The sequence below is a fragment of the Adiantum capillus-veneris genome, chromosome 8 (genome assembly GCF_014529385.1).
Source record: "Adiantum capillus-veneris isolate H3 chromosome 8, ASM1452938v2, whole genome shotgun sequence".
Taxonomy (NCBI): domain Eukaryota; kingdom Viridiplantae; phylum Streptophyta; class Polypodiopsida; order Polypodiales; family Pteridaceae; genus Adiantum; species Adiantum capillus-veneris.
In genome coordinates this window covers 147,344,756-147,353,124 of record NC_140938.1, presented here as the reverse complement: position 1 = coordinate 147,353,124, position 8,369 = coordinate 147,344,756, and positions in this window count along the sequence as shown.

Genomic DNA, 8,369 nt, shown 5'->3' with positions numbered 1-8,369 from the left:
TGGTGCTTTTTGATGCAGTCTTTTTCCCCGACTAGCCTTCTCTACGTGTAGTCGTGCTGGGATAGCTTTCTATTCGCGTCAATTTTTCTCATGGTGGTATATGGAATCAATTTTGGTCATCTTCAGCTTTCTCGCCAGTCATTTTCCAATATTTTTCCAAGATTTAAAGTGCTGCAATTGGAGTTGTGCTCTTCAGGTTATGACTAGTTCTCTGCAGGGTTACGACTACGGCAGCCTGGTGGAAAACTGCATGTGGGCAGATTGGGACGGCTTGTTTCTATGAATTTTGCAGTTGAGGTTGAAGTTGTGGGTTTGTGGTGTTCATTTGGGAAAGGGGAAGCTCTTGTATTCATATGCATTGGTCGGCATGTGTTGTAAATCCGTGCTTTGACAGGGTTTTTCTCCTATGCTCTATGGTCCGTTGGGTGGGCCTTTTGGCTATCACTCTATAGAGGTATCCAAGTTTTCCTTTTGCCCAACAACGTTGTCGAGAAATTTGCGGTCTTGCCAGGAAAGCACCGGGCTTATGGCTGTGAGAGTTTGTGAGAGAACTCAACAAAAACTATATGAAGGAGTTAAACCATAGATGCCATGAATACTAGGGTTTGGAAAGAAGTGCAATCAAAGAAGACTCACTCTTTCTCTCTTGCACTCACACACACAAAGAAAGAACACAAAAGAGAATGTCAAAACAATACAAAAATGAAAACATCAAGGCTATGGTCATATCATCATAGGTAATATGAAAGGGTTAACAGATGAGTTAATGGAATTCAATCTTGGCTGGCCAAATAGGCTACGAATTGTTCTTTGGAATTGTAGTTTTGTGCTTACCATAATATATATATTTTGACTAGTGATTGGGATTAATTGTGTGTACAAATCCTCTTGGTTCATAACAAGATAACTACGCTTACATCAAAAGAAAAGTTTTAGTCTATGAGAGATAGTATGATGGGATCCGGTGATAGAAGTATTTCATTAAGCCTTTTTGGGCCAAAGAAAAACACTATACGTTGTTGAAAGTGTATTTTACGGCTAATCTATACGTTAATTCTAATAGATCGTATAGAGTGAAAGCAATAGAAATAATCATCATGTGGGTTATTCATCTAGGATAGTATGTGAGAAATGTAGATATGAGAGAAGTGAAGAGATGAGAAGTTTCCCTCCCAAGCCCTATTCTTGCCCGTAGGCAATAAGGATACTGCGGGGAGAGATGTACCTGTAGAAAAGAGAACCTAGAATTTGCAGAGAGGATGAATTACTAAGAATGAGAGAGATAGGTTTGCTTAAGGATATGAGATTAGATACATATATATATATTGGATTAGAGATGAAAAAGAAAATAACAAGAAATCAAGAAAACATCAATGTAGAACACATCTTACTTGACAAACCCTTCGGCACCATTATTGATGGAGAGAGAAGAAGAGTGGATAATTCCACTTTGATTGATACATCAAGTGCAAGACCTTATTTGATTATAGTTGATCTTCCAAGGTTAGCTTGTTGCAAGAATGGCTAGTCTCCCTCTAGGAGAAAGTGTAGGCTTGGGCTCATGTTAATGGCTAAGTACAATTAGGCATTACTACTCACTCCCTCAAGAATTCCTCTCATCAATGGCTTGAATGCTTGAGTTCCTTTTCAAGGAAGAAGAGGTCCCCTTTTATAGGTGAAGGGAACCCCCAAGGGTTTACACAAGAAGAGAGGAGCCAGTGTGAATAGGAATTGGAAAAGTTGGAAATGAGCTGTCCCTGCATGATGTGGGCAGACTGGGGTCCAGTATTTTGATCATATCTCCTCAACCGTGGCTGCAAATAAAAAAGTAAAAATATGGGCAAAAACTTCAGCTAATTAGCTTAATTTTCATTTTAAAATCATTTTCCAATTTGGATTGGAACCTTGTGTAAAAAATTCATCAAAATAGGGTCCATTTCTGGCAGCAAAAGTCTTCCCGTGGTCCCCTTAGCCTAGACTTTCATTTAATTCCAAAGGACACCTCATGCCATATGAAAGCATGACATTGCTCCTTGACAAAGTTTTGTAATCATGCTTGCAATAATGCATTAAAATAAGTGTATCTTTGAAATCATGCCACCTAGTGTCCCACTAGGATTTGATTCCCTCCTAGTAGCTATTTAAAAAGAAATATAAGAAAAGTATAAAAAATACATAGAATATATATATATTGGAGTTTACCCTAGATATAGGATCTAGCTAGGGTGTGAGATGATAATGAGATAGTAGAAATAAAGAATCAATGCTTTTTGCCCCAAGTTAAAGAGGCAGAGCTATTGAGCTTTTCCCATAGTATTTTCTGATGGTAAAGTAAGGATAGGTTACCCTTGAGAAAAATAATAGGATGAGATAGAAGGCTTATTATTATACTTAAATATGCATATGTACATTATAGGAAAGATAATTATGTATCTAAAAAGTTACAAGATAGATCTTGTAGCATGCATTCCCACTATGTACGTGTCACAGCACGACATCCACCCCCTCTTAACCTGCACATCCTCCGGTATGTGCCACATTATTTCTTTGTAATATCAGCCCTCTTGTACATCTTCCTTGCTTTCTTCTTCACTGGATGTTTCCAAATCTTCATCTTCACTTTGATCTTTACCTGTGGTTTGCTCTTCTTCCTCATCAACATCTTCTGGATCATTGTCTCCTCTTCTCTTAAACATTTTGATCCTTTTTCCTGCAATGGGAATCTTTACTTCTGTACCATCTAGTTTAGACAAGCTGTAAGTAGCATTTTCATGCACATGCTTTACAACATATGGTCCAAACCATCTTTTTGAAAACTTACGCATGACTGTGTGTTGGTTATCAAGGCTACTATCATACACCAAAACCCAGTCACCTTTATCAATTGCTTTGCTCCTGAGTCGATGTCGCTTATCAAAGTATTCCTTGTTTTTCAACCTTGCATTTTTGAGTCGTTCTTTTTCAGCTTCAATGTCTCCAGGTCTTCTCTCTAGCTACTCTCTAGCTTGCCAAGGTAGTACATTCCATGTGGGAATTGTATCTTCAATCGGCATCACTGGCTTTTGACCATACATTAGCTCCGCAGGCATGTAGCCACTTACTGAGCTATGTGTTGTACGATCAGCCCATAAAGCATATGGTAACAGTTTTGGCCACTCTCCAACTCTTACTTTGCAAGCCTTGGCCAAAGCTTTGATGATAGGAGGATGCCCTCTTTCACTCTTTCCATTGCCTTCAGGGTTGTAAGCTGTGGTAAGAGAAATATTGATTCCTAATCTAGAAAATAACTCCCTTGCTTCTTCGGCATCCAGCTCACCTCTATCTGCAGTGATCTTTCCCACACAACCATAACGGCAAATCACCTCATCAAGAAGGAATGTGCACACAGCTTCTGTGGTTTTAGCTCTTAATGCTCTTCCTTCAACCTGATTAGTTGGTTCTTCTCGTGAAAGAACCAAGTATCTCATCTGCCAGAGTCCTAAAGACATTGTGACTAGATCCACAACCCATTTATAGTGCATGGCTAGTGGATATGTAGGGTGCAATCCATCACGATGTCGAACATTTGAATACATTTGACAAGTTACACATGACTCTACAAACTGAGATACATCTTTATACATACCCTTCCACCAGTATTTTTCTTTCAACTTGGAGAAGGTTGCCCACACACCCCTGTGTCCAACCCATAGACTCTCATGAAACTCTTGCATGAGCTTTACTTGAGTCTCTTTTTTGCATATAACCCGTTGTGGTGTAGCACCCTTTTGTTTAGGATGCTTCCACAAGTAACCATCCCTCAAAAAGTACCCATATGCTTTCGTGCGTATCCTCTTGAATTCTTGTTCAGACCAATCATCCTGTTTTGTTAGAGTACTCAAGTAGCTTCCAATAAGAAGCCAATCACCTTCATAAAGCTCTTTCAAGAAGGATTCAAGTAGATTAGTCATGCAGACATTGTTACCTTTGACATGAGAGATAGAATAGAACTTTGTACCTACATCATCTCCCTCATCAATCATTTGTGACTCATCTTCATACCTTGCCCTTGATAGCATATCTGCCACTGTATTGTCTTTACTTGCAATGTGCTTAAACTCGAGATTTAAGGACTTAATGTAGGCAATCCACCACAACATAGCAATGTCTGGTGTTGAGCAGCTTGTAATCATCCCAAGAAGTGGTAGACAATTTGTTTCTACAACCACACATGCACCAATTAGGTACTCTTTCCCACTTTTCAAGGCTGTAACCATACCCCATAACTCTCTCTTTATCGGTGGATAGTTTCTTTGGCGAGCACTTAGCACCTTTACTCCAAATCTTACCACATACCTGTGTCCTTCTTTGTCATCTTGCCCTATTGCCCATCCAATCCCTGTAGGACTGGTGTCTACTGTCACAATTACTGGCCTTTGACACTCATAGTCTACCTTTCTCAAAGTTGTTGCTGACTGGAGAAACTCCTTTATCTTTTTCATGGATTTTACATGTGCTTCTGTCCATTTAAACTTCTGATTCTTTCTAAGCAGCTGATAAAGAGGATCAGCTACATGTGCATAATGTGGAATCCAAATAACATAGAAGACACATGCTCCCAGAAACCTTCTAACCTCAGTGATGCTAGTGCACATTTCTTTCATTCTTTGGATGGCATCTACCTTTGTTGGACAAGGTTTCCTACCATATGGCCCGCACATGTGCCCCACAATAAGCACTTCATTGACACCAAACATAGAATTTTTCCCTGACAATGTAAGATTCACTTCTTCCAACCTAAACAAAATTTTATCACAATCATTTATGTGATTTACCACAAACCTGCGACATCCCTTGAGATCCAAAGCTTCATCTTTGTCACTTTCTTCACATCCTTTGATAGGAAAATCATCAATGAAAGGCATTGTGATTTGAGGAATAAAGTCACGTAAGACCTTATTCATCCCATTCATCATATGTGCAACCAAGTTGGTTGCTCCTTGTGGCAAGGTACACATCCTTACCAAACCCAAAGGTGTCCTCATGGTTGTCAAGTCTCTGCTTTTGATTGCAAGCTGAAATTGATCATACCCTGAGTAGCGATCCCCCATTGAGTAGATTGCCCTTCCTGCAAATGCCTCTGCAAACTCATCCACAATTGGACTTGTACCTACATTTCTAATTATCACCTTGTTCACTGGTTTCATATCTTGGATGAAGAGTAGAGAACCATTCTTCTTCGGAACTGTGAACCACCTGTTTGAGTATGGAGCACAAGAAGGCTCCAAGATTCCCATTTTGATTTTCTCATTCAGTAGCTCTACTAACTTTGGCAAATAAGCCTTTGGAACTGGAATAGGCCAAAGATTCCAAGGCACATTAGGTATTGTGAAAATTACCATAGGAGCTACAATAGAAGGATCAACACATCCTATCTCATGTGGCTCAAATGCAAAAGCCTTACCATGCTTTGAAAGCATTTCTTTGAAGCACTTTGTCTCCTCCTGTGTTAGAAACTCCTTGCGACCAATCTGCAAGTCTTGAAAAGACTCTTTTGTGAAGGTATGCCCAATCTTTTTAGGATTCCTCTGTTAAGTATGGAGCCTGATTTACCCTTGTAATTTGCTGTGGTAAAAGCGCACATTTGTAAGGCCCCCATTATGAGGAGAAGCCATCGTGCGTGAAGGAAAATCACTCACCGGAAACCAAAAATTTCACGGACAAGAATCAAGGGCAACTTTAAAGGCCTCGGGGGCGGAGGCCCCTGAGACTTTTTTTGTTCGCCGGAATATTCCTTTTCGCCGGAATATTATGGCCGGACGGCAGCCGGAAAGTGGTCGGAAAACAACCAGTCGGTTGGCCGGTGGCCGGTAGTCAATGGCCGATGGCCGGTGGTCGGAAGTCAATGGCCGGTGGCCGGTGGTCGGAAGTCAATGGCCGGTGGCCGGTGGCCGAATTCAATGGCCGGTGGCCGAATTCAAAAGTGGCCTTGTCTTCTCAAGGGCGGCCACACATGGGCGGATTGGAGGGTCCGATTTGGACTTATTCGCACAAGGGCGGCTACACATGGTTGTCTCTCATAAGAGAGGGCAGCCCTTTTGGCCTATAAAAGGAGGCCATTTCTACACACATTTCATAGTGTGAAGTTGATGCAACAAGGTGAGTGTGAGGTGGTGAGAGTGAAGCAAGGCGGGAGCTCCATTAAGGGTATAATCCCTTTGTAAACTACTTCTTGTTTTGAAGTACTAAAGCCATTGAGTGGCTGCTTTCCCGTGGACGTAGCCCACATTGGGTGAACCACGTATATCGTGTGTACTCTCTCTCTCTCTCTCTCTACTCTATAATCTCGTGTATATAAATTTGTCTCTCTCCATTAAGTAATCTACTCAATTATCTATTTAGCTACGTCTTATTTCCTAACATCCTCAAACTTGGTTGTAAAGAAGCCTGCTCAATCTTTTCCCTGTTGTTGGGTGGTAAGGGTGAAGCTATTGGTTTCACCTTCTTTGCTACACTCTTGTATTTAGTTTCAACATGGGCTTCTGGGCCAACTGTTTGGCTTTATTTAAAGGCTTCTATTACTTGATACATTTCCATAGAGCAAACTTCCACAACTTCATTTTCAAGATGCAAATTAGACCCCATTATAGCATCAAGCTCACCCATAGTATCTACAAAAGAAACTTGTTCACACAAACCCAAAACATTTTCAGTAGGCTCTAGCAACCCACTCTTTTTCATGCCTATTTGTACATTATGCACATATTGCCTCTCACATCTCTTCAAATCTTCAAGTTTTGTAAAACATACTGATCCATTCTTTGTTACCAAGGAGCTCATTGAAAACGCTTCACCTATTTTTGGATTAGGCGAGACTCTTTTTCTTTCTGTACCACTGCAATCCCACTTTACAATGGTACTTGGCCAAAACCATCATTTCTCTATGATCATGAAACTCTTTGCTCACCTTTGGTAGAGGATGTTCTCTGAGGTTGTCACGATTTCTTTCATGGTTCACACAAACTGTGAGAAATTGAACAGCTCGTTTACCATCGTTGCTACGTATCCTAGCATATGCTGAACCATCATCCATTACCTTTGTTTCCATTTGAACTCCCACAATGTAGGGCTGTCCAAGGATGAGATGATATGAAGATGTATCCTGTACAAAGAAGTTTTGGTCAATCTTTACATCACCTATTGTACCTTCATACCTGGACATGCTGCATACAATTCATCGGATGAATTGTTTGCCACTTTTACCATCCAGCCATGATTTGTGTCCATCGGCCATTTGCACTTGTTATAGAGACTCTTTGACATTATGTTTATTTCTGAACCATGGTCAATCAAGTCAACAAATGGCTCTTCAAGATCACCTACCTTGACCAAAGTTTCTGTAGTAGCCCTTGCCCAATGACTTCGTGAATAGTAACTCCTAGGAATATCTTCAACTTCTTCATCATCATTTGAGAAATGCACTTGCTTCACTCTCCCACTAGATTGGTAGCATCCTACCACAGCTCCATCATTATCCTTATTTTGCAGTTGCATCCCTTGTGTCTTTGAGGTTTCCCCTTCAACTTGTAGACGAGAAACTTCAGCAAGGGTTTGCCTCTTCCTCTTGATGATGTCAATGATCTCCTCATGGAATTCACGCTTTGCAATGCCAAGAACTTCTCCCAGAGTAAACTCAATCTTGCTATTCAAGATCCTTTCCTCCAAAACTTTCTTTACCTTTCGTTGGCTCTTTCTTTTTTCCTTTTGTAGACTCCTCCATGAGTACTTCAGGTGGAGATGCTCCTTGTGTTGAGGGTGTTTGAGAAGGCATTGAGTCGCTTCTTCCCCCACTTCTAGAAGCTCTTTTTGATGGTCCTTCATCAACATTCTCACGTCTGCGCTTCTCTTCTACAATTGGCTCATTTTGTTTGCATTTTGTAATGTAGGCATGCACTGACAATGAGTCCACTGGATCATTCCATCCTGTTTCTAGACGTATGCAATCACCTGGTTCATGTAGAATCTCTTTTGTAAGCTTTCCTTTTTTAGCTAATTGCATGACATTTGGCCAAATTTGACCACGATGGTCAATCACCTCTTCATCACAAAAATGATCAATTTTTACTCCATAAGTAGCTGCCTCAACTGAAGAGCTAGCACGGTTAGTTGCCATATCTTCAACTAAGGTTTGCATTCCCCCCTTCCCAAATTTAGTTCTCAAAGGTAGACCTGTCTCTCTTAAGTGGATTTTACCATCCTTAAAAAAGACAACATCTTTTGACAAAGCATCACTAAAATCATCACAATCCCTTCTTATATGGTCTGTACTATCACACCAAATACATCTATTAACAAACCCTTCTTTGGGCTGTTGTCTTTGCCTAGGAAGT